Genomic DNA, 24,277 nt, shown 5'->3' on the forward strand with positions numbered 1-24,277 from the left:
CCTGCTCAGCGGGGAGTCTGCTTCTCCCTCTGACCCTCCTCCCTCTCATGCTCTCTGTCTCTCATTCTCTCTCAAATAAATAAATAAATAAATCTTAAAAAAAAAAAAATTAGGCTGGCAAAAACTAAAAATGTTAAGAAAAAATTTAAGAGATCGCTCATTTCCACTTCATTTAAGTGAAACTATTAGAGTCAACTAGTGGTTTTTAAACCGTTCATTGTAATCAAAATACCTGCAGTTTTAGTCTTGCATCCATAGCGATGCGAACCATGTTTATATGTCAGAATTTAAAACCTCTTGATGTGTTTCCTTCATGTGTGATTTTCATCACTAATTTTTGGTTGACTGTGGAAAGAGGCCAAAGAGGGAGGATATCACATGAGTCATGCTGCTCAAATGGCCATTTGAAAACCATGATTCACAAACCTTCATCAGAATTTTGGTGATCATTCTCTAATTTTTTAAAAAGTGTTACCCTTATTTGAACCTCGTTTTTTTCTTTCTAAGCAATTGTACTTTACATTTTACTTGTTAGTGAACTGAAATAAGAGCATCCAGGCTTTATTTCTCTGATAGACTATTATATTCACCTTATTTACATTTAATTGGTACTATTTAAAGTAAGGCTTTAAAACTACTTACAAGAAAGCCTGAAATTTTGCCTCTAATTTGTGTTTTAATACAAGTAAATCAACCGTATTTTAGTGTTATTTTTGCAAACATTTTAATAATTTCATAATCCTTTAAGATTTTTTTGAAAGAACCACTGTCATATTTTTGCTTTAATCTCAAATTGCTCTTTTCCCTACTCACAGCACTGAACTAAACAAGAGTTTGGAAGAAAGTGAGAAATGATTAAAAATAAAGATTATTATTATCTGTGGCTTACTCTGCACCAACAGTCCTAGGTCAATAAATGTTCCTGGTTTTTCTTCCAGGAAAGGGTTCAAATTTGGACTGGTTTCATAATTAGAAACTATGATAGCCCTCGGGTTGGGCCCTTTAGGCCAATTCTTTTCATTGAATTTTAAAGTGACTTCAAATAGAAACAGCCCCTAACTGAGCACCTTTTATTTATACAACCCAAATACAATTATAAATGATCAGTTTTTCCACTTGCTTCTGAAGCTACTGCTGGTGAACGCACATCTGAAAATAATAGGAGATCTGACAGGACTTTGAATTCTGGCAAACAGCTTGCAGGCCTTCTAATGCCCAGTTTAGCTGTCTGCATGTGTGACTTTAAAAAATTAAAAAGATCTCAAAAGCAAACTGCTTTCAACATTTATGCGCCATGGAAGACAGGTTTACTATTTTTATGCCATACGAGGAATACATTCCTTTTAGTACATTAAAAAACTGTTCCGTATTTGTAAAGCCCCACTTATATAAATGATATAAAAGGAACATTGCACCCTATTTTGATAATTGCCCCATAATAAATTTAAAGAATGTATTTTTTTTTCCTGAGCTTCACTTCTCAATCTCCTGGGTTAACACAGCTATTTGTTTTTCTTTTTCTTTTTTCTGTACCTCTGTACTCCCAGCCATGTTACTTTGCCCTTTCTCTTTTGTGATTTCTTTCACTTTTCTCCTCCTTCATAGTTTCCTTTTCCCAAGAGGAAAGAATTTCAGCATTGCCCCCAGCTAACTTCTTAGTTACCAAACTATAAGAGTGTTCATTCTCTATTGAGTTGACGGGGCACAGCCATACGTGACTCCCATACATACCCCATGGAAATACTTCAATGCATCAATAGTCGCTGAACAGACGGTACTGTTAGCTGTAATTACCAAATCTGACTTGTCATCGCTAGCATGCACTTCCCATTCTTTCCTTTTTAGACCAGTACTACACATAATATTCTTAAGGGTAAACAGAAAGCTGGCATATCAGGTCTAATTTTTTAGTAATCATCAAAAGTAAGGGCATTTAAAATTTGTAAAGGCTATTTTTACCATCATTTCTGAAAATAATTCTCTTCACAGAGCAAATAATATTCCACTGGTGGTGGTTATGTTTGCTTCCATTCCTGGAAGACATTCTAGCTCCTCACTTTGACTCAGCTTAGAAATGAGAGAGGAAGAGGTGATCATAGATCTGACATTCACTTAGTTCATTAGACTTACTTCCTAGGGATCGGTGACCCTGAAAGGAAATATGGTAAAAGACAAATGCCTGACTGGGGAAAATGTTTATTAATACACATCCAGCTCTCAAAAAAATTAAAAAAAAAAATGAAGATAGATAAACATCCCAATAGAAAAATAGGCAAATATGTGAAAAGGCCATTCATAAAGGAAATACAAATGGTCAATAAATGCATGAAAAATTTCAATTAAATTAGTTGGATTAAATTAGTATTCAAAGAAATTAATTTCTAAAGGAATGATTTTGTCCCCTACCCATTTGCCAGGATTAATATTAGTGATTATATTCAGTGTTGGCATAAATGAGGAGCGTCCTCACACTTACAGAGGAGCACAGAATAGTTGTCTTTCTGAAGGGCAGATTTGCCACATTTATTTAAAGCTCTCGAAACTGCTCTAAAACCATTAACTGTGGTTATTTCTGAGTTATGATTATGGTAGGTTTTGATTTCTTCTTTTTGATTATGATAATATAAAGTTTCTACAGTGAATATGTATTATTGTTGTAATAAAAATGTAACAAACATAAACTAGTGTGGTATTTTTTTATATCTCCAAGAAATTAATAAAGCAGTGGTGGTAAGAGAGCCTAGAAATTTGCCTCTCAAGTCCTCTTCAATCATTTCCAGCAGGAATCTTCAGGTAAAAATTAGTATGTAACTTGAAACATTTAAACTTATTCTAGTGATTTCTCTAGGAAGCAGATATTAATTAAACCGTTCATTCAACACAGTTTTAAATGCCTCTTAAATCTTTAAAAAAAAACAACAAAAAAACGGGCGCCTGGGTGGCTCAGTCGTTAAGTCTCTGCCTTCGGCTCAGGTCATGATCCCAGGGTCCTGGAATCGAGTCCCACATCGGGCTCCCTGCTCGGCAGGAAGCCTGCTTCTCCCTCTCCCACTCCCCCTGCTTGTGTTCCTGCTCTTGCTCTCTCTCTTTGTGTCAAATAAATAAATAAAATCTTTTAAAAATAAATAAATAAATGCCTCTTAAGCTGAGCACTGTAGAGTATACAAAGATAGGTTGCGCGTGGGCCCCACATCCTGGAGTTTAACATTTAGTAAGAATGAGAAGACAGTATACACATACATAATGAAATTATGAAGTGAAAATACAAAGTACGATAAAGTAGATGTAAGATACTGGGAATGTTCAAAGGAGGGGGAAAACTATTAATACGTAGAAGCATGAGGGTCAAAAACTTCCGGTGAGCAAAAATATATCTGTTGTTTTGTCAGTCTAAATAAATCTACTTAAAAATCCTCATAGAATTATAGTACTAGAAGGGGCACTGTAACTAAATAATTATTTGTGAAATGATGAATTTACTGGTTCTATAATAAATACTTGTTGAAAGAATCAACAGAGGGGAGAAGAAAAACTAAGAATCCCCAGAGAACAAACCCACTTCTCTCCCTATTCAGATGAGGAAAATGAAGTTCCTTTCCTACTGAGCTAAATCCTTTCCTGGGAATTCCAGGCCTGAAACAGTGTAACCTCAGTCTGCTCCCCTCAGACCCCTTAGATGCACAGGAGGTCACAACCAGATTAATCACCGGTAACCACAGAATGAACATGCCCAGCGCTTTCTCCATGCTCTTACTCATGCTGCCTCCAGCTGAACCTCAAGGTAGCGAGTAAAATTCTGCCAATCATCCGGGGCTTATTTCGGGTGTTCTCTAATGTCACCAAACTCTCCCCCACCTCGAGACCGCAAAGCAGTCACTTTCTAATGACAATCTATTTTCCATTAGCTTGTTTCACACACATTTCTGTATTTGGCCCTCTGACATGATTGTAAACTCCTCGAGGACTAGAATGGAGTCTTCTCCTTTTTTTAATAATACCAAGAGCACCTAGTACAATAAATTGTTTTTTCTTAATATAAACTTCAAATATTTGTTGAAATGAGGCCTGTAGAGGTTAAATAACTGAGGACATACAATTTTCTAATTACAAAGCATAGACTGAATCTCAGAGTTAATATGGAAAAATGGTAGGTTCATTTTGGTATGCTGTCTAGGGAATTAAATTATTACACTGCTAAAGTGATCACAGGATAATTTGTTCTCACCTATAAAACATTCTCAGAACAGTGACATTTATTTAGTTATTTATTTATTTACTTACTTATTTATTTATTTTTGTGTGTGTGGACAAGTAATGTATCAAGGCAACAAGACTATTATTAGTTGAAAATGTCCCCATCATCTGTCCCCTTCACTCCTTTTCCACACTAAATGTTAATTTTCATTATTGACAAAGAGAACACAACTCTGTTTAATCTCTTGTTATTCTTAGAACATGAAAAAGGACCCCCAGTTAAACTTTGTTCTAACTCCTGAATGTTTTTAAATAACGAACCCTTTATATGACATTTAAAAAAAAAATACTTCAGCATTGGCACAGTATAAATGATTGGGCAGCTAGTACATGAATCAGGTTTATGTCTACAAAATTGTGATTCTTTTCATTGCAACCTCTTTTGGAGCATTTATTTTCAACTTAAAACTTTAGCTTATTCTATGATTCTCATGAAGTCATTTTTAAAAAATCATTTCCTAGGCATGGTGCTAAGTGCTTTACATATTTCATCTTTTTGAAATCCGTCAACAACTGTGTTGTCCAATTTTCACAGCTCAGGACTAAGGCCCTGAACCAAGCTGACAGAGCCAGGATTTGTACCCAGGTCTGTCTCATTCCAATGTCCAGGTTCTTATTCACTATGCTCTGGCACACTGTCTTTAATCACTTTTCAACACAAACATTTTGCAACCTACATCATCCAACAGACTGGCTTAAAGTCATGTGGCAACAATTTCCCTTACAAGATAATACAAGAAAGATGAAATAAACCTCTAAGCCTCTGTTTTAAGAAAGGTACCAATTTTAAGTAAGAGAAAACCATGAACTAAATTAGTTGGACTTAAATTATTTTATTTATTCAGACAATGTGTGGCAATATGCTTTAGTCTGTGCTAAATTAAAAGAAATTCCAAGATAGAAAACTAGACAAAGCCCTTGGCTTAGTTGACTACTCAACTAAGACAAGGTAAGATAAATTTGACCAGACTGTTCTCTCTCAAAGGTGACAGATTTACCCGGTTTTCTAATACTCAAGGACATTCTTGCTGTCAAATTACTTAGCCATAAACCCATTTTTATCCATTTTAAATGTAAACTTCTATGTTTATAAAACCCCTTTCAAGTAATTATGAGAAGTCATAAAACATAGCTAGTGAAGGAAGCAATGATAGTTCATAAATTTACTCTTAATTTTAAGCTTTGGGTGTTAACCAAAAACTACAGAATATTTTTTTCTTTTCTTATATAGAGCGGCTCTTTATTTTTAATAAAAACTTCATAATAACTTTTAGTGTTTTGATAGCCATATTGAAATCCACTGTCTTTTATCTAAAGATTTGGTTACACTGGCTGCCAGACAGAGACAGTTTCTTGCTAATCCTATCCCTTAACTGTGGTCACCGCTCAGCTGGGTCTGCTGTGGTGCCGTTGCTCAGTTTTGACCCTAGCCCTGGGGATGCTGGCCACATCAGGGCCCAGGTGCCATCTGAAGAAGCAGAGGAAGGGTCTGTTTTCTCCATCAAGGTCAGTCTCATGTCAATGGATTCTGTCAGAAAGACATTCTCACAGTAGGTGACACGAGTGGGATTTTCAGGCAGTGTTTGGCTTCTTTACTCAATGTATCATCAGCTTATTGCTGTATTATCTCCTATCCCAAAAACAGTAGCTGAAAAAAATAACCATGTATTATTGTTCATGAGTCTACTGATTGAAGTTCTTCTGGTCTAGGCTGGCTTTGGTTGATATCAGTTGGGTTCTCTTATGTGTCTGCCATCAGCTTGCAGGTCAGAAGAAGACTGGCTGGTAGTCAGGTGGCTCAACTGGGACAAGACATCCTAGGCTCTACATGATCTCTCATCCTCCAAAAGGCTAGCCTAATCCAGGAGACCATAGGGATTCAAGACAGAGTGGAAGCCCACAAGGTCTCTTGAGTTTGGGCTCAGAACTGGCACACGGTCACTTCTACCACATCCTATTGGCCAAAGCAAGTCTCAAGACCAGGTCAGAGTAAAAATTTCCATCCCTTGAAGGGAGAAGCTTCAAAATCGCATTATCATGAGCACAGATATAAGAGAGTGAAGAAATGGAGCCACTGGTGATTTTCTATGGTTAGGAGAATACACAAAGGGCATCTTCATTCAGCCCACCAGTGCTAAGTCCCATATCCTCCACTAGATACCTGTTGTCTAGAACTGCCAAGAAGCAACAGCCAGTGCAGCTTGATAGGTCTTATCCCTCAACTAACTCCAGCCCCTCTCACTTGGGATCATGGAAACTGAAGAGATTCTTCCTTTCACCCTCCCCCAGAGGTACAGAGAACTGGGATGTGTGCATGCCTACCCTCTCCTTCTTAGAAAGCCTAGAGAGTAGTTTTCCATGTGTTCTTGCTGGTGCAGGGGAATCCAGCAAGCTTCCAAACTTCAGAAATCTCAAAGGAAGAAACTTGTCTTCAGTCTTTTTAGAAAGTCTCACCACACTGCAGGGGAGATAGATTGGGGGTGACTAATAAGAGACTCTTCAGCAGCTCTTCATTCTCTTTCAGAAGAACTCTTTCTTTTGTAGCTCCCACTACTTTGCTGGTGACAAGGACAACCAAGCCAGTTGAACATTTTTGAAACCATGAGAGGCCTGGGAAGCTAACTTACCAGAATCTTTCTTCTTTTGCACCTGGTCTTTGGAAATTTAACATCTCTTTTTTTTTCCCCCTGTTTGCTGTCTCTATAATAATGGATAGGTGTTGTGATTAAGAAGTTACTTGGGAAGGGAGCAAGGGACAACTTTAGATGGGATGGCCATAGTAAACCTCTCTAAGGTGGTGATATTGGAGCTGAGACCTTAATGCCCAGAAGGAGCCAGCTCTGCAAAGATCAGAGGAAGGGAACAGCTGGTGCAGAGGCTCTGGGTAGGCAGAGCAGGGCCTGTTCAATGAACACAGAAAAGCCTTCATGCCAGGAAGGGGGTGAACAAAAGAGGGCATGTAAGGGATGATGCTGTCTGGGGCCAGATACTGCAGGGTATTTTAAGCCCTCGTAAAAAGTTTATATTTTACATTGTAAAAAATAGGAAAGTATTGGAGGGAAAGAAATGAACTAATTTTTTTGTTTTTAAAGAATCACTCTGGCTTCCCTGTGGAGAACAGGACTGTAACAAGGCAAGAATAGAAAAATGAGACCAGTTCTGAGGCTGTTGTATTCCAGGCAAGAGATGATGGTGGCTACATTGAGGGTGGTAGTTGTAGAAGGAAAAAAGTAAACAAATTCCAGACATATTTTAGAAGTGGACTTGATAAGACTTGCTAAAGGGCCTGTATTTCAGGAACACAAGGGACCTTAAAAATACTTGGACCAATCATGTTTCTATACTCATTTTAATCAATAAAAATGAAATAGAAGTTGCTTGGTTTTCAAATGCTTATCCTTTAGGGAAAGGGGAGAAATTCCTGTATAAATGGTAGACAAGCTTATGTGTTGCAATTTATATTAGAGTGTGCTAAGGAAGGCTATTAGCCCTCCGAAGTGATTGACTATCGCATCGTGGGCACAAGAGGGACAGGGGAAAGAGGGGATGACCTAGAATCACATGAGCTTCTCCAAGAAGACTAAAGTGGCAAGGGCTGCAGATGAAATCAGATTTTTTCCCCCATAGTAGGTATAATAATTAACAGCTCTTTTTGGTTCTTGAAACTGAACTGGAGTTGCTTTAGCCCTGGATGTCTGCTGTCTGACCACCTTGGATAAACTGAGAAAAGGAGACCATGGGGAAAGGAGAAAGGGATTCCAGAGAGAAAGTTTAAGTAACAGACTTCTTTGCTTTTCATGAATCATAATTATAATTATGAGCACAGAGACATCTACAGATGTACAGAAGTGAAAGGGAAAATTAAACACTATATTATAGAGTATTTTAGAGACTTGGTGAAATAAACCAAACTAAAAATCTGTGTTGATCTAGTGTTTAGGTTTCTCTTAGACTTAAGCTCCTTGCCTAAGACTTGGCATAATACTGTTTTAATAATCCAGTGATTTAAATCTTGAATCTATTTTTTTTAGATGATATAAATGACAATGTACATACACACCATGTACATCCCGAGAAAGCAAGGAAGTTAATTAGGTGAATAGCTGAGATCTGTGCCACTAGTCAAGGCAGCATCCTCAGTTATCATAGGGAGGATCAGCTCTGTGAAAAAATAAGGACCCTTCAAAATTTTGGAGACTGTGAGTTTATTTTGGGAAAAGAGGAGGAAATAATAACCTCGTTATGAAAAACTGATATTCATGTAATAGGTTCATATGAGCAAAAGTGAATTTGAAGTAAAAACTATTCATATTTTTAAATAATTTATATAAACACATGGAAACATAATTTCAAAATTGTTCACAAACAGCAAGATGTATTCTTTAAATGATCAAAAGTGGGACACCAGGGTGGCTCAGTCAGTTAAGCGTCTGCCTTCAGCTCAGGTCATGATCCCAGAGTCCCAGAGTCCCTGGATCAATGTGAGCTGCACATCAGGTTCCCTGCTCAGTGGAGTCTGCTTCTCCCTCTGCCCCTCACCCCACTCATGCACTCTCTCTCTCTCTCTCAAATAAATAAATAAATAAAATCTTTAAAAAATAAAAATTAAAAAATTAAAAAAAATAAATGATCAAAAGAAGATGAATTCCAAAGACTTTCTGTGCCTTTCCTCTTAATGAATCTCTCCAAGGGTGTGTTCTGTGGGCCCAGAAAGATTTGGAATAGCTCCTGCCTCTGAAACAAAGAAATTTTTTACTTGATGGTACCCAGATGGGTTTAAATACGGTGACCATATCACTTCTTTCCAAATGGGCACAATTTCAAGAGTGAAAGGAGGCTCTTTGACTCGTATTACAGGACAACGGGTACAAATGCCCCTGTGAAAGCCCCAGATTTAGAGCACACAATAAAACAACAGTGTCAACAGAAGGGAAGGGCCTAGTGTAGTTACCTTTCTTTTTAGAATTTATTTTCACAAATCAGATTGGGACCTAAGTAACTATGGATCCACGCAAGCCCCCAGTCACTTGCTCCAGTATCGTAAACTTCTGTACAAGTATTGTTACTTTGTCACCTCATCTGTAGGGCCTAAGAATCCCTCGGTGTTTGTGCTACTATGTTATGTATCTTAAGTTCTAAAGTAACTCTCTGGATACCCACAAATATGAATGTGCTTCTCTAAGCACCTTTTACCAGAGCATGACTTGTGCTTCAAGAAAAACTGAATCTCCTGTTCTAACATCTGTTTGTTGTATATTTAAGGTAAAGTTACAGTTCCTAGTACAGCTGTCCAATTTCTTCATGGTTTCATATTGGCACCCATATAAATAACTTAATGAGTATAACAGGTACTTTTTATAAATAAAATTAAAACCCCAGTCCTATATATTGTCAACCCATGCTGTGTAAATATAATGGACTTTTAAAATGAATGTGTGTGTGTGTGTGTGTGCGTGTGTGCGTGTGCGTGCGGGGGTGTGTTCTTCAGAGAATGTTGAATGTGTGATTGGGCTTAAGGAATCCTCATAAAGATAGATTGTGTACTGTAAAAAAATTGGATGACATGAACAAGAGAGATCAAATGCTATATAATACTAAGGAGAACACATGCCCAAATTGTCTTCTTATAAAAAAAGGGGCATTTATAAGTTGCAGCTGGCTTTGGTTAATACCTTCGTAATTTACAAGGTTGGAGCATTTGGTTTTGTGTTTTATTTGGAGATGCAAGAAAAGAAATAGAATTTTTATTCATCAAATAATCAAGAGGTTCTAATGACATAGAACTTTATACACAGTAGGATATATACAAAATATATATGTATATAAACACACAAGCATATATTCTATACGACAAATATATATTGAGTTCCTTGAACTGTTTTTACTTCTTGGAAAACAATCATTAACAGGGCAGATAAGAGTTCATGTTCTTTACATGAACTGTGATGGAAAAGTTAATTGAGGTGAAGATAGCTACAAATATTTCCACCAATACTTCTGGTGTAACCAGTTGCAGATATGTATAAGGATTCTTCTAGGTGAGAGGGTATTTGTGAATAATATTCTGCAAATAATTATCTCCTAAAGGCTTAGGAAAGTTGAAAACCTCCTCAAAATGCTTTCTTATTATACATTCAACATTCATTCATTCAACAAATATTTAGAGTGCTACCACATGAGCAACTGTTGTGGTCATTCATATACAAAAGTGAACACAATGAATTGTCTTCCCTCTTTCTGCTTGTATCTGAAGGGAAGAGATGGATAGCAACTAGAGAAATAAGTGAATAATATATATTATGTCAGATGGCGAAAATGAAGCAAGGAGGGAGATAGTACCAGGGTGGATGGTGAGGGTAAGGCAGGGCATAGGTTACGATGTTATGGAGTGCCAGAGACCTCTCTGGACAAGTAACATTTGAGCAGAAACCTGAAAGCCGTAAGGTAATGAATTATGGAGACACTTGGGGTAGGGGACGGGAGAAGTTTTCAGACAAAAGGAAAAGTTAGTGTAAAAGTCCTGAGTTGGGAATAGGCTTTACATATTCAAGGCACACCACAAATACCAGTGATGCTGAAACGGAGCAACCACAGGGAGAACAGTAGGCGGTGCCATCTGAGAGACAGGGTTGCCTCGGGTAACTGCTGAAGGGTGGTCCACTGTGCAAGATAGGCTGGCAGGAGAAAGAGGTGTTCATTTGAAGAGTATTGGACATTTTAAAAGAAACTGCTTTACTCTATTTTGGTCTATTTATCCTATTAAATTCTTTCTAGACTCTTTATTTCTCATGCTGGGGATAAAAATGTGTCATCTTCAAGCTATGTGTGTAAAATAAGATTTCTGAAATAACTTCACTTTGCTGAGTTTTTTTTTTTTAGTTTACTTTTTGGCAAATGATACAGCATCCCTTTGCTGAAGTGTCTTTCAGAGGAGAATTTATGAAAAAAAAAAAAAGCAAGGACATTTATTCCATTTCTGGAAATCATGATATGTTTAGCTGCTAGACAAGTGAAAGATTTTCTGGCCAATCTGCTATGTGAAGGAAAAACAGTCTCTCTTTCTCTCCTGTATATGTATGTAGCTGTGCATATGTAATATGTATATCTGTATTTTTAAAAAATCTGTTCTTAGCTCATGAAGAACCTAACCCTGTCTCAAATTGTATAGAATCTTTAAAAATTCTCTTCTTATCGGCAGGTGGGCTATGGATTGATGGGGGAGATATTGGATATTTTCTTATAAGATTAAGAAAAGTGCCAAAGAAGAGGAAAAATCAAACCTCCAGAAGCAAAAAATATTTCTCACTCATACATGATATATATGTATGTATATCCAGATCTATCTGTATATAGATGTATAATTGAGCTTATGAATTTTCAATTGTCCCTAAAAAGACATTTTTTTTCTGTTTGTAAGCTTAAATCCTTAGGCATCATAAAGTAATGGTTAAAAACTTTGGGGTCAGGCAGACTTGAATTTGAATTCCATCTTTTCCACTTTCAGGTAGGGAGACTAACCTCACTCTATTTTTTTTATTATTATTTAAATTCTAGTTAGTTAACATATAGTTTAATATTGGTTTCAGGAGTAGATAACCTCACAGAGAAACTAACTAAATGCCTACCTCACAGAGAAATTAACTATTATCTGATATAATGTATACGGAACATTCAGAACAGTATCTAATATGTAGTAAATGCTCAGTGGAGCATAGTTAATATCATTTCTTAACTCCTCCCTATTTTCTCAGTTCCTGTGTTCAGCCATTCACCATTTTATATTAACCCTTCAACAGCAAGAGTATGAGTTCTGCCTTTTATCTGTGTCTCTAATACAATGAACTGAATCACCCTTTTATTCATTCATCCAATACTTATTGAGCACATATTCATCAGGGATTGTGCTAGGAGACAAAGAGAACAGTGAAAAAGATGGAGAATTGCCATTAAGCCTTCAATCTAAATAGTACTGCCTTGAATACTAAATTTAGATAAGATATCCCCTCAGTATCTAGCACAGGGCCAAACATTGAGGATATTCCAAAATAGCCATAGACTTAGTCTTGTAGAATTAGGAAAGAACCTAGAGAAAATCCTGTATAAACCCCTTACTTTTAAATAAAAGTTTGTGGCTAAGCATAGCTCAATATTGTAAGGTGATGCTTCAAGTAGTATGAACAAAGTAGTTTTGTTTATCACAATAACAGATCCTTTATTTGATAGACGAGAAACAGTAACATAAGACTTTATATTGTTCAGTGTTAGAAAAGTTGTTAGAATTAGAGGTGGGACTGGAAGATACTGTAGTTAACAGACATGAACTGTTACATGTAATTTGTTAATTACAAATACATGTCCAAGAAATTAGATGAAAAGATGGAGAATTTTAAACAGAAACTTAATTATATGAAAAGTAATCAAATGGAAATTCTAGAGGGGAAAAAACCCCACAATAATTGAAGTTAATTCAATAAATGGGTTTAGCAGTAAATTAGACACAGTGCAAGAGAAGATTGGTGAAACTGGAAGGAAAGTCAGTAGAAATAACCAGATGGAAGAATGAAGACCAATGAATAGAAAATAGCCAGAAAGTCATTTGGACAAAATGAAATATTTAACATACCTGTAATTAGAGTGTCTGTAGAAAAAGGTATGGAGAATAGGTCAATAGTGTTTTTGAAGAGATAATGACCAGTATTTTTCCAAGACATACATTTTGTATGAAAAATACAAAACTACAGGTTCAGGTATTGCTACAAAGCTTACAGGTTCAAGAAGTGTAATAAAACCTAAAGGATAAATGCAAAGAAAACCACATCTATGAACATCATACTAAAGCTGCAGATTAAATAAACAACTCCCAACAAATTTTTAACAATATATATTTTGTGCAAAGCACTGGGTACTGAAAAAATAGAGAAGAGAGAGAACATTTGAAAATAAAAAGTTACATTAAATATAAAGCAAAGTTCACCCATTTTTTAATTAGTATATTTTTTGTGCGCTCTTTTTAAAAATGTTTGCTTATCATCAGTGATGAGTATATTTTTTAAGATTTTATTTATTTATTTGAGAGAGAGTGAGTGAAAGAGAGAACAGGAGCAGGGGGAACGGCAAAGGGGGGATGGGCAGAGGGGAGGGAGAAGCAGACTCCCCACTGAGCAGGGAGCCCAATGTGGGGCTATATACTGGGACTCCAGGATCATGACCTGAACTGAAGGCAGGCGCTTAACAGATTGAGCCATCCAGGCACCCCCTATTTGTCTATCTTTGCACCCATACCTCACAGTCTTAATTAATAAATCTTAATTACTGTAGGTTTACAATAAATCTTGATATTTGGAAGTAAGTCCAACTTTCATCATCTTCTTTAAGATTGCTTTGGTTCTTTTCATTTCTCTATACATTTTGGAATCTGCTTGTTGATTGATACACATTTAAAAAATAGCTTTTGAGATTTTGATTGAAATAACATTGAAATGGATTAATTTGTGGGAAACTGGTATCTTTACATTAGCAAATTTACCAAGTCATAAACACGGTATATACCTCCATTTATTTAAGTATTTAAAATTACCTCTATAATGTTTTATAATTTTCTGTATAGAAGTCACACAACCTTATTAAAATTATTCCTTCGTATTTTATGTTTTTATTGCTATTTATAAATGATTTTTTAAAAAAGAAAATTTCACTTGATTATTGCATGTTGCCAGTATAGAAATACAAATAATGTTTATATACTGATCAATGACATTGCTAAATTCACTTATTGATTCTAGCAGTATAGAAAAATTATTTTGAATTTTCTACCATTCAATTATGTTGTCTACGAAAAAGGAGAGTTCTATTTATTTCTCTCTACTCCTTATATCCTTTATTTCTTTCTTGCCTTCTTTAATCAAGTATTCCTAAATCCGATTTCCCCTTTGTTATTCCATTTGTTATGTATTCTTTTGCTGTTCTTCTATTGGATATCCTGGAGATTACAACATGAACACTTACTAGAGTCTCATAAAATTTAGTCCTTTTACTACCTCCCACACACTTCAATAAACTTTGAACACTTTATTTACTTCCCTCCCCCTTCTGTCTGTCTGCATATATAATGGAAAAGATAAACAAGTGGATAGAGCTAAATAGATTTTGACTGACAAAACCAAATGTAATGTATTTTTGAGTTTAAAATATGTATAACTAAATACACATTTTTATAGATGAATGTTTATTATATATCATTAAGTGGAGCACACAAAAATATACTAATCAAAAAATGAGTGAACTTTGCTTTATATTTAATGTAATTTTTCATTAGAAATTTTATCTCTTGGGGGGGGCGCCTGGGTGGCTCAGTTGGTTAAGCATCTGCCTTCAGCTCAGGTCATGATCCTAAAAATTTGTTGAGTGTTGACTATTTTATCTTTTGTTATTGTTCATTGGTCCTTTCTTTTATCTATAACTTTTCCATAATTATAAAATATTTTGAGCATGTAACAACCTTTTAAAATGCATTATTTATAGTCTTGTTTATAAGTTCACCTGCCAGATAATAAAATGTTTTATTTCCATATAATCTTTGCAATAATATTTTGAAAGAAACCTAAAACCAAATCTCTCCTTATGCTCATTATTTATAAACCATAGATCATAGACTTTTAGAGTTTGAAAGACTTGAACAGATTGTACTGGATGATGTCTGCAGTGAAGAAAACTAGAGTCTAGAGATGTTCAGTTCTGTCCCCACAAACACAAGCATGGTATTGTTGTGGCCAAGAGAGAAGCCAGGGTTTTTTATACCCAGAATAGTGCTTTCTTTCTTTATACATTTCAACCACTAATAAAAATTCTTATCTATATCGTAGATATTTGGAAAACAAAAAATTGATGCCTGATACTCCCCTCATTCTGACAATCTTCTTTTTAATATAAATTTGTTATTAAATAAATAATAACATATATAAAATTCTAAAATGACTTTTTTTTTCTTTAAGCTTAGAAACAGACAGTTTGTCCTGGTTCTAATAACCTATATTTATAACGCCTGCATAATAGTAGGTGTAGTTAATCATTCTCCTATTTTAGAATGTTTAGTTGTTTCCTCTTTTCATCTACTAGAAACATCATGAATATATTTGTGAAACTGGAGTTTTCCACAATTGAGATTATTTGCTTAAGTTATGGTCTCCCAAATTTCTATCCTCTTATGACTCTTGATATATACTGCTAAATTACTAAAAAGTTTACAATATCATCAGCAATATAAAACACGCTATTTCAATAATGAAAAAGGGTCCTTTTTAAAAATTTTAATTCCAGTAAAGTTAACATACAGTGTGATATTAGTTTCAGGTGTACAATATAGTGATTCAACAAATCTATACATTACTCAGCGCTCATGAAGGTTAAGTGTACTCTTAATCCCCATCACCGACTTCATCCATCCCCACTCACTTCCCCTCTGGTAACCATCCGTTTGTTCTCTATAGTTAAGATTATCTGTTTTTTGGTTTGTCTCTCTCTCTCTCTTTTTTCTCCTTTTTTTGTTTTGTTTCTTAAATTCCATGTATGTGTGAATTCATATGGTATTTTTATTTACGTAAGTCATTTATGTGATTTATCTTTAATTACTGAAAATAAAGCATATACTTTCCATGTTTATTCTTGTTTTTCCTCTTTTGTAAATTTTCTGTTCAGATCCTTTCTGTAGGCATATGTTTTAGTGGGTTTTTTGCCCTGCATATTCTTTTTATCTATTGATCAATTGATCAGTAGATCTATTTTCTATAAACAGGATATAATTTCTGTATCTGCTATATTTGCTAAACTTTTTTTCTAATTTCTGCTTTAGTCTCTACTACTATGTCCATCACAAAATAATCTAGTTCTAAAAAATTACAGTCTTTACTAAGTTTACCCAGAAGAAAAGGCAAGTAATCACTATGATGACTAGTAGATTTTCCTTCTTTTTCTTATTTTAGACAATGATCTGAAAATGTTTTTGAGTGTTCCTTTACATTATGAAGATATCATTCTTCAGTGGTGTCATGGTAGAGTTTATGAGGTTCAAGTTCACCACTATATAGTTTCAACATCACACAGAAATCCCAGGTAAATGTTTATGAGTAAATTAACTAGACCTTTGCTAGTATGAATAGTATGAATTTACAGTCAAACTAATTCATTTATAAGTGCATCAGAGTTGCAAATTTACATATACCACAATTTGGATGTGCGTATAATGCAACTTCTTCATTTCTCTATAACAGATCTAATTTTTATGACCACACTTACCGGGAAGTATGGTTAAAATACTAAATTTAGCCCAATATGACTCAAACATTAGTCAATCCAACTATCTGAACAAACTTGAGCATAATCCTAAAGTAACCCTGCAGCAATTTCTCATTCTCTTTCCTCTATTTCTCTTCAAGATGGCATTTGGATGTGAAGGAGAGAAGTGTAAACCACCTCGTGGCATTGGGGAAGAAAGGAACGTTGGCCTCATGCTGGTCCCTAGATATGCATTGATTGACCAAACACTAAAGTTTGTTTGTCATTTATTGATGGTGATAGCAAAAACTTTAAAACCAGTACAACATAGGCACCTGAGAATACAAACACCAGCTATAAACAACCAGTACAGTCATACAACGCATGTTGGATGAATCACAGCTCTGCACCTGCTGCTAATGTCTGATGCTAATAAATCCCTTGTCTATCCCATCTTGGCTTAGTTAGGATCCATTGGCTTCTTCCAGCTGACCAGGTCTCTCTAATCTTGTACTGAAAATCCCTGTCCTGCCTTTGACTCCACAGTTCTCTGCACAAATGTCTGGACAAAGGGGGCAGGCTTTTCACTACATCATAACCTCTTCCTTCCAGAGAAGGCATCTCCCCTCCTCTGTCTCTTTGCCTGAAACTATAATGGTTAACTTCATATTGGGAGAGAAAACCAGCTTACCAATAAAGGGGAAAATCAGGAATTCACTTTAAAATACAGTATACTTATATCACATGCAATGACAGAATAAGAAAAGGGGTTTCATAGAAATACTAGAATAATAGAACTTAAAGGATGCCTTAAAATAATGAATTAAGGTTCTTAAAATCTTTGTTTCCTTCATGTCAATCTGTGGAAAGAGATAATTCCTTGTACATTTGCTACCAAAGTCTTGATCTGTCCTTCATTCTGATATCATAAAAATCAAGATGAACTTACATTCTTGATGTTAGTCATTTATAACTCAAATCAAGTATCATATGTGGAAAAGATAATGAACTAATAGAAGTCATCTAGCAATAAATAGACTAAAATCACCTAAAGTTGAGGGTAAGGTAGACATTTATTGCTTTTTCCTATTCGGCTTCTTTCTTCTGGTAATATCATATGGTTTTCCTTTCAGGATCCAGCACTTCCCTGCTCTCAGTTTATGTAGGTTGCCTGGAGGGGACAGTAGCTCTCTGATCCAGGAGTGGGCATGTGACCTAACCTTGCACAATGAACATATTCCGCCTCCTTTGCCCCAAGGAAGTGTGCATGACCCATGTCATCCAATGATACTTATTAGTGTTGGGATTTTATTGGAACAATTGAGAAGAGAACCCCCTTTTCACTGGAATAGCTAGCAGTACCTACAGTTGCTGGGGGCCACCTTAGGTATATAATTTACTTGATGAGTACAACCAGCACAAAGCCAATTATAGCTGGGAAATGAAAGAGAAATCTCTTGAGATTCTGAATTCAGCAATTCCTTGAGAAGGACCTAACCTTTGAGTTTTCCATAGTGTTAGTCAATGAATTCTTTTTTTGTTTTTGTTAATGTGAACTTAAATTTTTGTTACTTGTAAACAAAAAGACTGCTGGATAATACAGACTGTAATGTTTCTACTTTATATCATGCCATTGCCAAGAATTTGTCTGTCGCCTTGCACTCTATTTAAATTCTTTCCAGAGGACTAAAGTTAGATTTATTCAGACATATTTTATATTTTATATGCCATTGATGCATGTAAGAGAAATAAAGTTTATTTTTATTATCTCTCAAGAGATACTATTGTAATTGGATAAATATTAGTGCCTTGCAGATTGTGCACATATAACAATTAAAAAAACAAACAAAACAAACCAAAAAGAGCAAGTAGGAACAATTTGACCAGAAATTACTATTAACCTCTGCCAGCCATCTCATTTCGAGTGCCAAAAGGCAATAATTTTTTGCTACTTCAAATATAAATGCATGTCTAGGAATAGAAATTCCATTAGTAGGCATAGTCACTTGTAATATTTTAAATGTGGTAGGAAAATGTAAATTACATTTAAAATATATGATGTTAAGCTAATTGATGACTTGAAAGCCTTTAATAGTATTTGCTTACAAATTATCTAAAAATTTTATTCTAGAGTGTTTTTATATATTCCTAGCATATATATATTTATATATAATATATTATATAATTAATATATATGATATTTATATTATATATATTTAATTTATATTTTTATATATTCCTAGAAGTTACAGGCCAACTTATTAACTTTTAACAGGAACATCAGCCTTTAACCATTATACAAATTACCTAGATTGGCATTTCTATAAATTCTGCAAAAGTAAAGATTTTCATTTTCAATAATATAGCCATGAAGACACGTGGGGCTTCCAGATCATAGACAAAACTATTAGCAAAATGTTAGGGTTCTGGAGTGTCTCAGAAATACTTACACTTAGCTTAAAAATATACTATGCTTCAGAGGAAAGAGGCAAAAAACACATGCTTTTTACCTTTGGGATTTTGGGGGGATGAGTATTAGTATAGTTATATCATTACTAAAATTTTTTTGACAGGCTCAATGCATGCACCATGTAAGTGTAATACGTCCATTATGTATCCAGTTATCTACACGGTTTTGCAAATTAGATATGCTAGACCTATTTCAAAGTCTGCTTTGTGCATAACAATTCTGAGTAGTCTCATTAGGAACAAAAACGGAAAATTTTCACAGCTCCTTATTGCTATTTATACTTTTGAAAAATAAAAGGAATCAGGTTTTAATAAAATGGAGACTGAGTATGCTATCACCAAAATTTTCATATGTGGAAGCTAGGTAGCACTATAAAAATAAACCAAGTTTGAAACTGAGCCTTTTCTTAGAGATCTATTTATTTATTTGAGAGAGAGAGAGAGAGAGAGTGCACGTGTGCATGCAGGTGGGGAGAGGGAAAGGCAGAGGAGAGGGAGAGAGAATCTTAAGCAGACTCCACGCTGAGCACGGAGCCCAACTGCGAGCTCAGGGCACAATCTCATGACCCTGAGATCACAACTGGAGCCAAAACAAGAGTCGGGCACTTAACCAACTGTGCCACCCAGGCACCCCTGAAACTGAGCCTTTTATTATTTCAAGAAATATATTTATATTTGGACTATAAATAAATATATATGTATATACATACTCCATATATATATGGACTAAACACTGAGTGTCTGAATTCCTTAAGAAAGCAACACACTGCTTTCTTCTTACTCCATGTAATTTAGTTGGCAATATATGATAAACAATAGCTTCATATCTTTCTTTAATAAAAATTGACTGTCAGAGTTGGAACTTTCTTTTTGTGAAAAAAGATATAAACAACCTTTGTGACTTACAAGTTATACTCTTTTGAAACAGCAATTTTGTACTACCTCCAATTTTAAGCTTTCTTTAAAAAAAACACTTAAAAGCGTAAGAAAATATAGCATTTTGTTTTTATGGATTCTGCGTTTGTGTGTGTGTTTGTGTGTGTGTATGTGTGTGTGTGTGTGTGTGTTAAACACCATCCTGAAACTTTTAATAAAAATAAATCCAACCTATTGTTTTTTATCCAAGCCAAAATGTTAAAAGAAACAAAATATTTCAAGTGAAACTTGTTTCTTCGCCCACACTTTTAGCGTAAGTGTAAAGTGAAAATCTTTATCTGCTTGTTTAAAATGTTGTTGACAGTATTTTATTTTTATTTTTATTTTTTTTTAGTCTAGTGAAATTTTTCTTATGTAACCCAAGCCTCCTTGACTTACAGGAAGCTATCTGGCAATGCATAAAGAGCATGGATCGGGAATTCCCTGTATACCAATATGATTACCCCTTTGCCATTGTATCCTTTTGGAATTGCGTTTGATTTCATTTGTAATATTATTCCGTCCTTTTTAGAGTTCATGTTGCACAAAAACCACTTAGCAAATGCTAACTTATTTATTTTGCATTCCCAATATTTTGTATTCACATGTCTATTTGAATATTTGTTAAAGGCACGGATAGGTACTTTGAAAGGTGAACAAAAAATGAAGAGTCCAGGTTTACACTCTTAGGCCTGTTACTTATATGTCACCAACATTGGATAAACCATGTAAGCTTTCTGGGTCTCAGTTCCCTAAACTGTAAAGTTTTAGATATTACCTATCTAAGCTCTTCCAGATCTAATATTCTATGGATCCCCAGAGGGCTATAGCCAAACAGACAGCTCTGGGGTAAACAATTCCAAAACATATACCCTATGCTAATGTTTCATAGCTGTATGAAAATAAACTCTCTGAACTTAATATCTCTTTTCTATCTTGCTTAAAATCCATTAACATCTTCTATAATATTTTTCCCACATCCATGTGATGGCAGTAATTCATAAATTTAACATGACTGTGAGCTCTGGGAAGGCAGATTCCATTCAGGTTTCTTTTTTTTTTTTTTTTAAAGATTTTATTTATTTATTTGAGAGAGAGAATGAGAGAGAGAGCATGAGAGGGGGAGGGTCAGAGGGAGAAGCAGACCCCCGCTGAGCAGGGAGCCCGATGCGGGACTCGATCTTGGGACTCCAGCCGAAGGCAGTCGCTTAACCAACTGAGCCACCCAGGCACCCTCCATTCAGGTTTCTATATCTTTAATATCTCCTTTAGTGATTATAGATAATATGGACTCAATACCTGTTTATTAAGTGACTAAAGAATGCTGATCTTTAACCTTTTTCTTACCTATTTTATAATGTTTTGTAGAATAGGTCCTGCATGCTGAATCCATATTTCCATTTATAATATAACATTTTTAAATTTAAGTGCATATAATTATTGATTCATGAGCCTTGCAAATAATCATCATCTATTTCCCTATATTAAGCATACCAGCATAGGGTGAATAATTATATTTTTGTACCTAATTCTCATTTGAGCATAACTGAGCCTACACACATCTGCTACTCATAGATGAAAATATAGAAAATGATTGAAAATAAAAGTAAAGAAATAAGGACAACCAACTTAAAAAGAAATTCGAGCAAGAGAATTAAGACAACATTGGCAATTTTCTTTTAAGATTGAAAGGCATAAATGACACAGGGAAGAGAAAAAGATACTATGGAAAAAAATTGACTCTCTTAGAAAGAATATGAAAACAAAAACTCTCTTGCTCCAACCTTAGAAATCTCGGCAAATATTTCTATTAGAAATGACTGCTTTGGCTCAATTTTTTTTCCATATTTTTTTCATGTATCAAAGCAATAAATGGAAGTGAAGTGTTTTAGAAGAATTGGTAGACAATGATTTTGCAATGCTTTTAAACATTGGTCCTTAGAATGGAAAAAACATACTAGGATGTCCCTTTAATGTAACTACTGACCGAAAAAAGAATAAGCTATAAAACTGAGAAAAATATGAACTTTCAGGGGATATGGAAAAGTTTAAAGCACACGAATTCAATGTCAAGGGTGTGGAAGGACAGTAATGCTTTGGACATATTAAAAAACTGAGATTGGAAAAGAGGTAGTTCTGTAAATAACAAGTTAAAATATAAGTAATCCAGAGCCTGGCTGGTGCTCGAGAAGTCAAGAGAGAGAGAGTGGAAGAAACCCCACATATGAGCACCAGATTGGATGCAGCAGCCTGCTTACATTTATGGAAATAGATACAAGCACAGAGAAGATATGCAAAAGAATTCATCCCAGTAAGGGTTGCCTGGGTGGCTCAGTCGGTTAAGTGTCTGCCTTTGGCTCAGGTCATGATCCCAGGGTCCTGGAATCAAGTCCTGCATAAGGGCTCCTTGCTCATTGGGCAGTCTGCTTCTCCCTCTGTCTGCCGCTTCCCCTGCTTGTGCTCTGTCTCTCTCTCTGGTAAATAAATAAAATGTTAAAAAAAAAAAAAGAGTTCATCCTAGTGAAAATAGGTGGCACACAATGAAGAGCTTTATAGCACAAATGTCACGAAAACTATCCTATGGAAAGATCTCAGATCTGATGGGATTTTAGAAAACCTGGTTTTGAGAGTCTCAGCCTAAAACCAAACTGAGTGACCACAGGCAAATTATTTACTGTCTAGGATCATACAGAAGTATAAATATGTCAGGCTGTATTTCCTCAGTTCTGAACCAGGCACAATCAGGGGTGGGAGGCATGAGAAAGGGGACACTGTGCAAGTGAGGTCTGACTTTGCCTTCTGGGAGCTTAGATTCAAAGGAAGAGACAAACGTGACAAGAGCTTTCTGGTTCAGAGTAGAGACATAAATGTTAACTAGTACATTGTGAGTCCTGAATAAAGAAACAATTTTCCCTCTGGGGAGAAGAAGAAAAATGTCTTAAACTGGTTTAAAAATAGTACGTAAGAAAAGACTGTGAAGTAACAAAGTACACATTTTGTTTCAGGGGCTAGTGAGTAGATTGAGGTCAAATGAAGTATAGTGAGAGGTGCAGATGAGTCTGGAAAACTGTTAGAAGTCAGGCCTTACAAGAAATGTCATGTTTTTTTCTTTTGGCAACTGACTACAACTACAGAAATTTTTGCAACATATAATCTGATCTAACCACTAATCTCAAAAACATTTTTCAAATTTGACTATTTCAACAGCTAAAAGTATATTTCTAGCTATTACAAAGGTCATTTAAATAATTGTTATGCCATGTCAAAACTAAAGGTTAATAAAGCACATTGTTTGAGGACAAACTCTAGAGTCAGACTGACTTGAATTCACATCCCATATCTGCCACTTTCCAGCCCTATGACTTGGGTGTGTTACTTAATCCTTCTGTGCCTCAATTTTCTCAAAATGCATGTACATGGTATATAACAATTATTCCATAAGAGTACGCTATATAAAAGGAAAGACAATGACTATCAGAATGATTACGAAAGAGAGAAGGAAAAATGAAGCTCATTTGAAGTAAAAATTTGCTAGAACTAATCAATGAATTTAGTAAAACTCTAGGATATAAAATCAACATATAGAAATCAGTTGCATTTCTATACATAAAATATCTGAAAAAAAATAAAAGATACTATCCCATTCACAATAGCATCAAAAATGATTTAAAAAATACTTAAGAATAAATTTAACCAAGGAAGCAAAAGATACAATGAAAACTATAAGACTTTGATGAAAGAAATTGAAGAAGACACAAATGGAAAGCTAATCTATGCTCATGGATTGGAAGAATTAATGTTGTTAAAATATCCATCTACCCAAAGTCATCTATAGGTTCAGAGGAATTCTTATTAAAATTCCAATGACAGGGGCACCTGGGTGGCTCAGTCGTTAAGCGTCTGCCTTTGGCTTGGGTCATGATCCCGGAGTCCTGGGATCGAGCCCTGCATCAGGCTCCTTGCTCAGCAGGAGGCCTGCTTCTCCCTCTCCCACTCCCCCTGCTTGTGTTCCCTCTCTCGCTGTCTCTCTCTCTCTCTGTGAAATAAATAAATAAAATCTTGAAAAAAATAAAATAAAATAAAATTCCAATGACATTTTTTCCACAGAAATAGAAAAAATCAACCCTAAAATCTGTATGGAACTACAAAAGATCCCTAATAGCAAAAGCGTCCTGAGAAAGAAGAAAAAAACTGAAGGCAACACACTTCCTGATTTCAAAGTATATTACCAAGCTATAGTAATTATAACAGTATGGTACTGGTATAAATACAAACACATAAAACAATGGAACAGAGTAAAGAGCCCTGAAATAAGCCCCCACATACACAGTCAACTAATAGTTGACCAGGGAGCCAAGGAAACTCAATG

Source organism: Halichoerus grypus, chromosome 9, assembly GCF_964656455.1.
Source record: "Halichoerus grypus chromosome 9, mHalGry1.hap1.1, whole genome shotgun sequence".
Lineage (NCBI taxonomy): Eukaryota > Metazoa > Chordata > Mammalia > Carnivora > Phocidae > Halichoerus > Halichoerus grypus.